An 11,798-nucleotide genomic window follows, 5' to 3' on the forward strand; every position below is an offset into this window, starting at 1 on the left:
CTATGAAGATGCAGGAAAAAAAGTATTCAGTATTATAACATCTGCCTTCCTATGACTTGTCATGAATGAAGTAACATTGCTCTAAGAATGCTCTTTGTGAAACTTACTTTGACTCTTATTTGTTTCAAAGATTTGAGCTCTAGCTTGGCGGGAACACTCTCTTGAGATGTTTAATGGTTGTAATTGTTTTAAGGAGAGAGGGAAAATACAAATTCTCATTTGATTAAATAAAATATTTTTGCTTGTGTTAAATGCAGCTGCAGTGGAAACTTTATATTCCATTATTTACATTTTCCTGGGAAGCACTTGGCTTTGGGAGGTACAAAACAAAGGACATTAGGCTTTCAATCTAATCAAAAGGGTGTGTCTTTCAGACAGGTGATTGGTACTGCAGAATGTGGACTTGGCAGCCATTGTGGAATGCTCATCCAAGTACATATATGGGCACAGACATGGAGATCAAGGTACAGAGATGTCTGGAAGCAGAGCAACCCTTGCAGCCACTAACGCTCAATAAAGCCACTTTAGCTTACAGGGAAGGTCCCGAGATGTGCTCAAGGGCAACCAGACCAAGCATGGACTGGTCTGAATTCTACTGAGCTCATTAAGTGCTCTGTAAGCACCCACTATGTGCATCTGTTGGCCACAGTTACCTGGAGGTTATACATGATACATCCATAGCACTGAAGTACATAGGAATTGTTCTCACCACTTTCTAGATGAGATAAGCAAGTCCAAGACAGGTACTCTTATCTTTCTAGTGTCATATAACCAGTAAATGGCAGAAGGGGGCCTGGGACCCAAGTCTCCTCCTTCCTAGTAACTTACACTTACCCTACAATCAAAAAATATGAACACCATGGTTCATTTTCATATACATTTGTGTAGAAGACACATCACTTCGCACAACTTGTACCCCCTCACTCTCACAGGAGTAAGTCTCAACACAGACTCCGGTCCGCTCAAGATGTTCTCCTAACAGCTTTGTTTTACGTTAAGCCAGGATTTCTCTTCTACTTTGAAATGCCACCAACAAGTATATGATAAGAAGGAAAATCCATTCCAGTCCAACTGTTATCATAAAACCTTAATCATCTCGGCAAGTAGCCATTTTCAAACTGCCTACGTTCTGCATCAATACTTCTTTTAGAAACCTACCAAGGCCTTTGTATCCATAGAGAGTACAGAAGTTTGCAAACATTTTGAGAGTTTAGAGACAATCACTGCTGAGTCATAGTCAAGTTCCCTTCCTTGCCCTGATGCCAAGGGTTCTGCCATTTGAGAAAAACAAAAACAAACAAACAAACAAAAAAACTCATTGCTGCTCTATCCTGGTACCATGGAAATCCACTGATTTCCCTTGAATCTTTCAGTTCTACTCAGGAACCCAGTTCAAGAGCCAAGAACCCACGTAGTTGGATTCATGGTCATGAGGGCACCCTAAAAGGAAGGTTTGGCCTGGAAAGAGACCAAGATTTGAACTAACTAGCTAAAGATGTAGTCAACAATAATAAAAAAAATAGAGGTTACTGGTGTGGGACATCCATTATAAGCCAAGAACTGTCTATACATTATTGTTAACATACCCTACCTACCAGGGATGTTTCTCAATATTTTCCAGAAATTGATGTTGTGAGTTTGGCAGAGCTGAGACTGGGAAATAGGACTGTCCAAATTGAAAATTCTATGCTTTTCTTTTTCATACCATAAAAGCCAGCTTTCACATACTGAGTATTAGCAGAATCAGAAGTGCTCAGCATTGTCCTTGCAGCACTGTGCTCACAGCCTTCTGTTCACCGGCAAACATCACCATCTTGTAAATGGAGACAAAACTGGAGAGATCCCTTTCATGGTAGTAAGTGAGGATGCTAGCAGGCAGAGCCAAGTCTCCAGGCCACAAACGCTGGCTTCCTTCCCATCCAGCCAGGCTGTCTCTCAATGGAAAATGGAAAAGAAGCTCCATGCACTAAAGACTGAAATTTCAGTCTCTAGGGTTCAGCAAGTGTCCAGAAACAATGATCTACTCTTACAAGACCCAGATCCCTCTCAACATACCTTCTTTCCACTCTGACTTCCCTAAGCCCCACAGGAATGGGGTGTTGACACCCACACATTGACTTTGTCACCAGATTCCCTACAAGGCCATGAGACCAGTGCCCTGAGAAATCACCCACATCCCAGACGGTTCTTCTGAATATCCAATTAGTACATTTTAAAAGTGATAAAGAAGATGTGGCACATATATACAATGGAATATTACTCAGCCATAAAAAGAAACGAAATTGAGTTAGTTGTAGTGAGGTGGATGGACCTAGAGACTGTCATACAGAGTGAAGTAAGTCAGAAAGAGAAAAACAAATATTGTATGCTAACACATATATATGGAATCTAAAAAAAAAAAATGGTTCTGAAGAACCTAGGGGCAGGACAGGAATAAAGATGCGGACGTAGAGAATGGACTTGAGGACTTGGGGAGGGGGAAGGGTAAGCTGGGTTGAAGTGAGAGAGTGGCATGGACTTATATATACTACCAAATGTAAAATAGATAGCTAGTGGGAAGCAGCCACATAGCACAGGGAGATCAGCTCAGTGCTTTGTGACCACCTAGAGGGGTGGGATAGGGAAGGTGGGAGGGAGACGCAAGAGGGAGGAGATATGGGGATATATGTATAGGTATAGCTGATTCACTTTGTTATAAAGCAGAAACTGACACATTATTGTAAAGCAATTATACTCCAAAAAAGACGTTAAAAAAAACTGATAAATTTTATGTCTGGCACATGGTTTCATTATAATTATACATTGTCTTATTCATAACAGCATTTCTCCATAGAATTGCCTACCACCCTGTCAATTCCATGTGTTTCTTTTCGTCCAACCTCTTCTTTTAAAAATGATATCTGTTTAAGTGCTCAAAGTTAACAGTAGTAATAAGATATCATCATAACTTACTCAGACATGATACCCTGAGGAGGGCCCAACATCACTTTTTCAATATTCTTAACAAAAATTTGTAACACCAATCTAATCATGAGAAAAAAAATCAGACAGACCCAAATGGAGAGATATTCTACAAAATAACTGGGCAGTACTGTTCAAAGTTGAAGATGTCATGAAAGACAAGGGAAGACTGAAGAACCATCACAGATGGGGGGAAAGCAAGGGGATGTAATAATTGAATGCAATGTGGGATCCTAGATTAGATCCTGGAACATAAAGGGGACATTATTGGAAAAATGAGTGAAATCCAAAAACATCTGTAGTTGAGTTAATATTGTTCCAGTGCCAATTCCTCTGTTTTGATCATTGTATGATCAAAAAGATTTCTTATGTTTTACTTTGTAGGTAGAGAGAGGGCTCAAAGTCAGACAAGAGTTGAAACCAGGCTACTTGTGTTGGAATCCCAGCTCTACTACTTCCAAATGGTATGGCCTCAGACAAGTTCCCCAAACCTCTATAAACTTGGGATTCTCAATTGTCAAATGGGAATAATAACTACCTCATAAGTCTGTTACAAGCATAGTATAAGACAACACATGTAAAATGTGTGGTACAGTTCTTGGCACATGGTAAGTACTCACAACTAGAAGCTATTGTCATTACCTTTAATCAGTATATATCTTTTCACCTCTTAGCTGGTTGCCTAATAAACACATTCTCAAAAGGACATTAATGACTGATAATAGTTGATCATATTACCTTTATAGGAATAATTGTGTTTTAGTGAAATTACATTACAGGTGCTCTGAGAGAATTCAGTGACAGATTGTATTTTCTAAAGATGACACCAACAATGTCCCCCACCCAAAGGCATTTCTAAGACCTTGCCACCCTCCATCAAGAGGTAGAGTGTATGTACCCACCCTTTGTGTCTGGGCAGCTTTTGTAAGTGCCTTGACCAATAGAATATGATGCAAGTGATGCTACATGATTTCCAAAGACAGATCTGAAAAATGTCATGTACTGAAAAATGCCTGTTGTCTTAAAATGTTCACTCTTGGAATCTAACCACCATGTTGTGATGAAATCGAAGCAGTTCAAGGAAAGGCTTGTGTGGAGAGAAATAAAAGTCTGTGGCCCACATCCCCCACTGAGCTTCCAGCTAACAGCCGGCACTGACTTGACAACCATGTGAGGGAATCATCTTGAGAGTACATCTTCCAGCCCTGGTCAAGTCACTCACCTGAAGCTGCATGGAAAAGAGATGGCCTGTCCCCTTCATGCCCTGTCCAAATTAAAATTTTGTAATCAAAAAATACTACTGTTGTTTTAAGCCATTAAGATTTGGGGGGTTCATTATACACCTATAGGGAAGATCTTTTGATGGCAGAAACTTACAAGAGTAGGGAATAGGAACAGAGAATTTTTAAAATGTGGGCGGAGTTGAGAACTGGAGCTGTAAAGGGGCTTGAGTAGCCTTGAAGAACATTCAATGTACTTGTGTGTCCGTCTTTTCCAAAATGCAAGACAAATCAAAAGCTTTTTTTTTTGCCCAGCAGACTAGAAAATGGAACAAAGTGGGAACACCTAAGACTGGACAGAGCCCTGCATAGATTCACAGGGAAGTTGGTACCCACCATCAGAGCCAATGTCAAAGTTAGTCCCCGGGAGGGTCTACTGTAGGAGATGAAGTTTGGTGTTCGAGGTGCCAATTCATGATGCCTCTTTCACTTGTGGTTTAAATCAATGGAGAACAAATCCAAGTGACAAGAAAAGAATTCAATCCAGTATCAGAGTTTTGACTTCCAGATGGAGGATTTCTGGTATTTTGTGTCTGAGGAAGACGTGGCTTGGGCTTGAAGGCAAAGGGGAACTGCCCACATGCTCCTTCACGCCTTACTTTAGAATGTGCCTGCAGGAAGGCCTGGGTTTGTGGAGCTGGGCAGATGCAGTGGTAGTCACTGCCTGCCTGGCTCACATCTCAGGGAGGAACCCCCAAATTTCTAGGCCTTTCTCTAAAAGGCCAGCCCCACCTGACCTGCAACACATGTACTTGCTCAAAGGAAGCAAAACAAATTCAATGGGCAGCTGTGAGCAGGGACCTGCCAGAGACAGAGTCAGGAGCCCAGTCCACATGGAGAGCTTCCTCTGTCCCAACTCACTATCAACTCAGTCATTCCCTACCTGCGATGGAGGGATTAGGGAGGAGCCAGGGGAGAAAGGCAGAAGTTTCCTCCTCATACTTTCTGAGAAGGCAGAGTATCCTAGTTAGAGTCTGAAACAAGACCTTGGGAGACAAGAGCTGTTTTCTAATTAAAAGCAGCCACGTGTCCGAGTAGCACAGTAGCTCTTAAACTTGACTGACTATCAGAATCACCTGGAGGGCTTGTTCAAACACAGATTCTTGGTCCCCACCACCTGAGTTTCCAATTCAGTAGGTCTGGGATGGGGCCCAGAAATTACATTTCTAACAAATTCCAAGAAATCATGATGTTGCTGGTCCAGTATGAGAGCTCTGATACAGTGCATTTTACAGTTCAGAAGACACCAGCACACAGCTTATCTCAGTTAAGTTTCACATGATTCATCATTGACAGGTGAAGGAACTGAGGCTGGTGAGGACTGAGGGTCTCATATAAGCTTACATAACACTGACCTAAGACTGGGGCTTCAAATCCAAGTCTTTTGACACCAACTCAAAAATTCTTTTCACTGAACTATAGTTGTTTACTGGAATAGAAGCAAAACAAAGAGAGAAACCCAGGCATCCTTTAGGTATATAAAAATCAGAGATGAGTATTTTGTGTACTTATTATTTTGGGAGGGTAATTTCTTCAACTAATTTTACGATTCCTTTTGAAAGATTTCAAAAGGTCTTGCATATATTGAGAAAAAGAAGACAGGGAAAGGTTGTGTGTTTGTCTGTTTTATCTCCACCTAGACCAGCAGAGCTAGGAGAGTTGAGTGCCTCTAGAAACAACCATGGTTGTAGTAACAGCCACTGTCTTGCCTGGAGACTAGGTAAAATTTGGCACCGTTGGAATAAGGAGTGGGAGTGTTGGCTAGTTATGACTGGTAGTTCTTTTCATAAATGAGCCATTTTTTAAAACAGATAAAAAGTCTTAACTAAAATGAATTAATCTACAAGAGTGCTATTTCAGACAATACCAGAGGAGATGTTTTAAAAAATAAGATCTTTATGTCACCCTTAATATTGCTCCATTTGGATTGGAACCAGGACCACAACCTCTCCATTAGTTCTCCTGACCTCCCCTTAATTAACTTTTTGAAAAACCAGGATGAACAACCAACTGGTGTGAGGGATTAATGGAGATCATGTGCTGATGAGTTCAGTTTTCCATGTCTCCTTTCTAATGCTGCTAAAATGAGGACAAGAACCCTCCTGAGCATTTCCAAGGAGTCACACCAATTTTTATGATACATGATTATTTAGGCATCTCCACTTACAAGTGGGTCTTGATGTGATACCTAGCATACCTCAATCTAGTGTCACAATTACGTTGGCTTTCTTGATAATGACTTGGACTGCCAGGCACCTGCTCCTGCCCCACGACCCCATTTTATGAACCACAGTTGGCAGCATGACTTGCCAACAAGTTCTCAGTTCCTGTAATGTGTGCGAATTTGTGTGAATATGTGTATGTGTGTAAATGAGGATGAAGGATTAAGAATATAAAAGCTTTCCTAATTTTTGATAGTCTTTATTGAATGATTACAGAAAAAGGACACATTATTAAGTGCAGACATTGATAAATTTTCACAAACTGAACACACCTGAGTAACCAGATCAATAAACAGAACACTACCAGCCCCACGGAAGCTCCTGTCACTACCTCCACAAAGGCACCCACTCGTAACTTCTAACACTATAGATGAGTTTTAGGAATGTATAAAAATGTATGCTATGGTTTGTACTCTTTTGCATCTGGCATCTTTTGCTCAACATAATGTTTATGAAATATACATATGTGTGTATATATATATATATATATAATGCCCACTCTCATTGCTGGGTGGTAGTCTATGATGTAAATATACTGCAATTTACTTTCCCATTCTACTGTTGATGGATACTTAGATAACTTTCTGTTTGGGGTTATTATAAACAGTGCTGATATGGGAATTCAGATGTATGTCCCTTGGTGCAACATGTATGTGTTTCTACTGTGCATAAACCTCAGAATGGAATTGCCAGATCGCAGGTTTGCATGTGTTAAACTTCAGTGCATACTGCCAAACAGTGTTCATAAATGGCGGTATCAATTTACACCACTGTAAGCACAGCATGAGAGTTTTGTTTGCTCTACATCCTTGCCAGTACTAGATACTGTCAGCATTTTTCATTTCAGCCGTTCTGGTGAGGGTATGATGGTAATTCATTTTAGTTTTAATTTGCAGATGTTGGATATTTGGATATTGTCTTTGTGAAGAGCCAGCTGTCTTTTGCCTATATTTGTATAACTGTCTTAACCTCCTTCATCTGTCTTCTCTACTCTCTTTTCTCTTTGTAAAACTGTATCCTATTTCTGTTTAAAAACATCCAAATGTCCAACAGCAGGTAAATGGATAAATACACTGTGGCATATTCATACACTGAAATACTACCCATCAATAAAAATAAATGATATCTGGATACCCATTACATCAATGAAACTCAATAACATTGTCTTAGGCGAAAGAAGCCAAATACGAAAGAAAACATACTGTATGATTCTATTTGCATGATATACTAGAAGAGGCAAAACTAATTTATAGTGACAGAAAACAGATCAGTGGTTTTCTGGGGTTGGTAGATAGTACTGACTGAAAAGGGGCCTGAGGGAACATTTTAGGGTGATGGAAATGTTCTGTCTTGACTTCAGTAGTGGTTAGTTAGATGGATGTATACATTTGTCAAAAACTCTTTGCACACTTAAAATGGGTAATTTAATTGTATTAAACTATATCAATACTTCAAGAAAACTGATTAAAAAGAAAACTTTTACTGAGCCCTACCATGTGTAACCCATAGAATAAGGTCAAATTAGGGCTTTTCTTTAGCCATAGTGATCAGTCAAGATGCCCAAAGACCCACATGTACCCCAGTGGAGAGCCATATCTCCCTAGAAGGAAATGCAGAGTTGCCAACATCTTTGAAATAACTATTTTGATTGAAGACATCACAAAAGCCTGGTTCTGGCTACTTCGGCCACCTCATACCCCACAAATTGTTCAGTTTCCTCTCACTTACAGCTGCCTACCAGTCACCCAGGCAGCCAGCCAACCAGCCAGCACACTTAACAAGCTGGCCCATCACCACGTTTAAAATATACAAGGAGAACGCAGGCATGTTCAACCCTGGGCTGAGGAGAGAAGCCTTCCCAGCTAGTTTTCCCAATACTTTACCTTGCAAGAGCCAAACTCTAGTCGTTTTTTTTTTTTTGAGTCTCAAGGGAAACCTGACAGGGTCCACATTTCAGAAAGCTCCCCTCCCAGTAGAGAACCAGAGCTGTGATATTTTAATAGCCTTTCTCAGCCCCTCCCCTGGGAACATATTATTATGTGATCATTAGTGATGGGCAAACCTCACTGGGTTTCCAGGTTTGAGTCTGTGCCAGAAGTTGAGAGTTCCTCCTTATTGATGACTTCAAATCGCCCCCATTTTCTCTCATTTTATGTATGGATGTAAGTCTTCTTTACTTGGTTTCTTCTTATGGACCTGGGCTTGATCTCCAACCCTTTACCTACTTTTCACCCCAGAAAGAAAAAAGGGAAGGAGATGAGGCTGGCAGTGTGAGTTCCCTGAATGTTTCTCACCTGGCAAGCATACCATCTCCCTCTGTTGATGTGCCTGCCCTGGGCTGATCAGAATTGCAGTTAGGCCCAAATTATTGGTGTAGCCAGAAAAGAATGACTGGACACTCGTTGTGGGTCCACAGCCACATTTCTGGGGGTGCCCAGTGAATCTGTGAGTGAGTAAAGAATGAGGCTTTTCCTCAGAAGGCTAAGAGATATAACTGACAAAGGCCTGTCAACCTCATCCTAAAATAGTACCCTTAGGACTAAGTAGCAAAGACCATAGGAAAGCTGAAAAGGGAGCATTAAGAAGGTGCAAAAAATATGTGAACATTCTTCCTTGCAGGCAACAATTTCTGTTTCTGGAATATAAGAATAATGCATTAAATTCATTCTATCTAAACTCAAGCACTCCTATCAGTTATTCCTGTCTATATTTTTTTTCCTTTAGAAAATAGGAGTGTTGATATTTATTCCATGAACTATTTTGTCAGGTAAGGAGGTAGTGGAGTACTGGATTTATAAATTCGAGATTATATTTAATTCAAATCCATAGAGGCTCGATCGCAGGGCTGGAAGTCAAAGCCTATGTTTAAAACTGGACCCACCAGCCAGGGACTCAGAGGGTCATGGGGACAGTGGGGATATGCAGTTTCAAGCCCTTTCCAGCTTCCATTACAAGAATCCCAGAATACACCATGTCCTGTGACCTTGTAGAAGGCTGGGAATGTCCAGGTCAGAGGCAGCAGCTGGCCTAGGAGGGCTGCCAGAATTTCCAGGACACTGATGCATTCAGAATAGGAGAAAAGGGAACATTGGAGGGGGTGCCTGGCAGAAGAAGGAGAGGGGAAGGAAAGCATAGGGAGCCCTGAGCTGATAAATTCAGATTTGTGTGTTACACTCAGTCTGAAAACACCCATGAGTCACTTATGCTAATATGTATTTTCTCTTTAACACATTTTCCCCAGTTGGTCTGAAACTATACCGTGTTTACTATGAGTAATCTCACAGAGTCACAACACAAAATTTGCTTTTCTGCCCAAGGAGCAGCCACTTGTTTTTGGACCACATTCCCCCAGTGTGTAGCTAAATCAGGGAGAGCATTTCTGCCACTGTTAAGGCCTTTCCACTGCTTTCTGTGACGCTGCAGTGACTGTACCTGCTTCTTAAGGAATTTTTCTAACAGACCAAGAAGATCTGTGCCCTATTTATTTTCTTAGTTCTCTTTAGTCAATAATTTTGATTCTCTCTGAGCCTTTGTTTATCATGTTGTATTGCCATCTTTAGATAATTTCAGGTCAAAGAAAAAGAAAAAAAGAACAAAAGGAAATAACTATTCAAAGTATTATCTGTTTTCCAATCTGTCCTTTTACAATTGCACTGATTTTATTTTAGCAGTGGTTTGACAGACAGAAATTGACAAATGTACATAGAACAACGACAATATCAGAAATGCAAAAAATATTTAGGTCAAGCGAGGTAACTAGTTATCATCTCAGGTGACACCTTCATTGATTGGTAGTGACTGTTGACAGTGTTGTACTAAGAAAGAGCCTGAGGCCACTTCCAGGCTTAGCAGGATTAGTAATGTCTGCCACAGTAGTACCTTTGTGATGAGTGGGGAAGGAGAGTGTCAGCACAGACATTATGAATTTGCCATTTCTGGTCTCAGCAAAATGTTCATTCAAGCAATTAACATATCAAATGGAGTTCTCTAGTAACTGATTAAATTGAATAAAGACCTGAGCATTTCATTTGGAGTACATAGTGGATCAAACTACAACTCAGGGCACTTCTAGCCCAATCATGCTTCATCTCCGTAATCATATTTTTACCCTGACACAGAAGTAAGGGGCTCAAAGACTATCTTCTAGTTTAAGTCATAAACTGTGGAAACATATTATAATTTGTTTCTGAAATCGCAAGTCCCTTCCATGTAAACACATTCAATACCTCCCTACTCCTCTGCTCCCTTCAGCATTCTTTCTCCTTCCATGCTTCTCGTGTGTCCCAAACAGAAGTTGTGTGACCGATGCTCAGAGAAAGGTGTTTAAATGAGGAAATGATGGTGTCATCCTTTTTAACTGTGAATTTGCTTCTCTTGTTTACCTAAGAACTAGACAGAGCACTGAGCAAAGAGATCTTTGGTCTTAGCCAGGACTGAGAAACCACACCTAATTGGTGAGTCAAGAGAAATGGTGGCCCCTCTTTTGCAGTGTATAACCCATGAGTGCATGATCCATATGAAAAGTCCTTAGACAAGTCTTAAATCTTTAAGCTTTAATAAATGTGATTGTTGGGCTAAAAAAAATTTTTTTTAGTTTTAAACAGTAACATTTTTTTATATGTGATAAGAACATCAATTTTGCTAGCCACAGAGGATATAGATTACCATTTGGGCTAAAGCAGGCATTATTTACTACTTTTGGGATCAGAAATAATAATATGTTGTATTAAATGTTCATAGTAAGTGCTAAAAATGTGCAGATATATACAATTGTGCTAACTAGCAATGTATTTGCTTTTTGGCATTGTGTTAGTCAATTCTTGCCACCATAGAGCTGCATACCAAAATACTCCAAATCTCCTGTGCTTACAACAGCATTTACGTTTCTCACTCATGGGTCTATAAGTCAGCTAGGACTATTTGCTTTAGACTGGGGATTGACTAGACTTGGCTTGGGCTTTAGGTTGGGTTCAAATCTATTCCATGTGTCACTTTTGGGGGACTCAGTTATACGAGGCTGTTGCTACCTGGGTAGTGTTTTTCTCATTGTGATCATAGGAGCAGAAGGAAATGAATGAAACCACCTTTTCTGTAGACTGCACACAGTCATTTCCACCCACATTTCACCGATTAAAGTTCATCAGTGGTCAGCTCCATCATCAATGGATAGAGAAATTAATTCCACTTCTAGGAGACAAAATACAAAGTTACAGGGCAAAGGATGTGAATATCCTGGGTTGGCCACAAGTTCGTTCGGCTTTTTCATATGCTGTTACAGAAAAACCTGAACGAACTTTTTGGCCAATCCAATATAATTCTAAAATAGGAAGGGTAT

This window comes from Lagenorhynchus albirostris, chromosome 15, assembly GCF_949774975.1.
Source record: "Lagenorhynchus albirostris chromosome 15, mLagAlb1.1, whole genome shotgun sequence".
NCBI lineage: Eukaryota > Metazoa > Chordata > Mammalia > Artiodactyla > Delphinidae > Lagenorhynchus > Lagenorhynchus albirostris.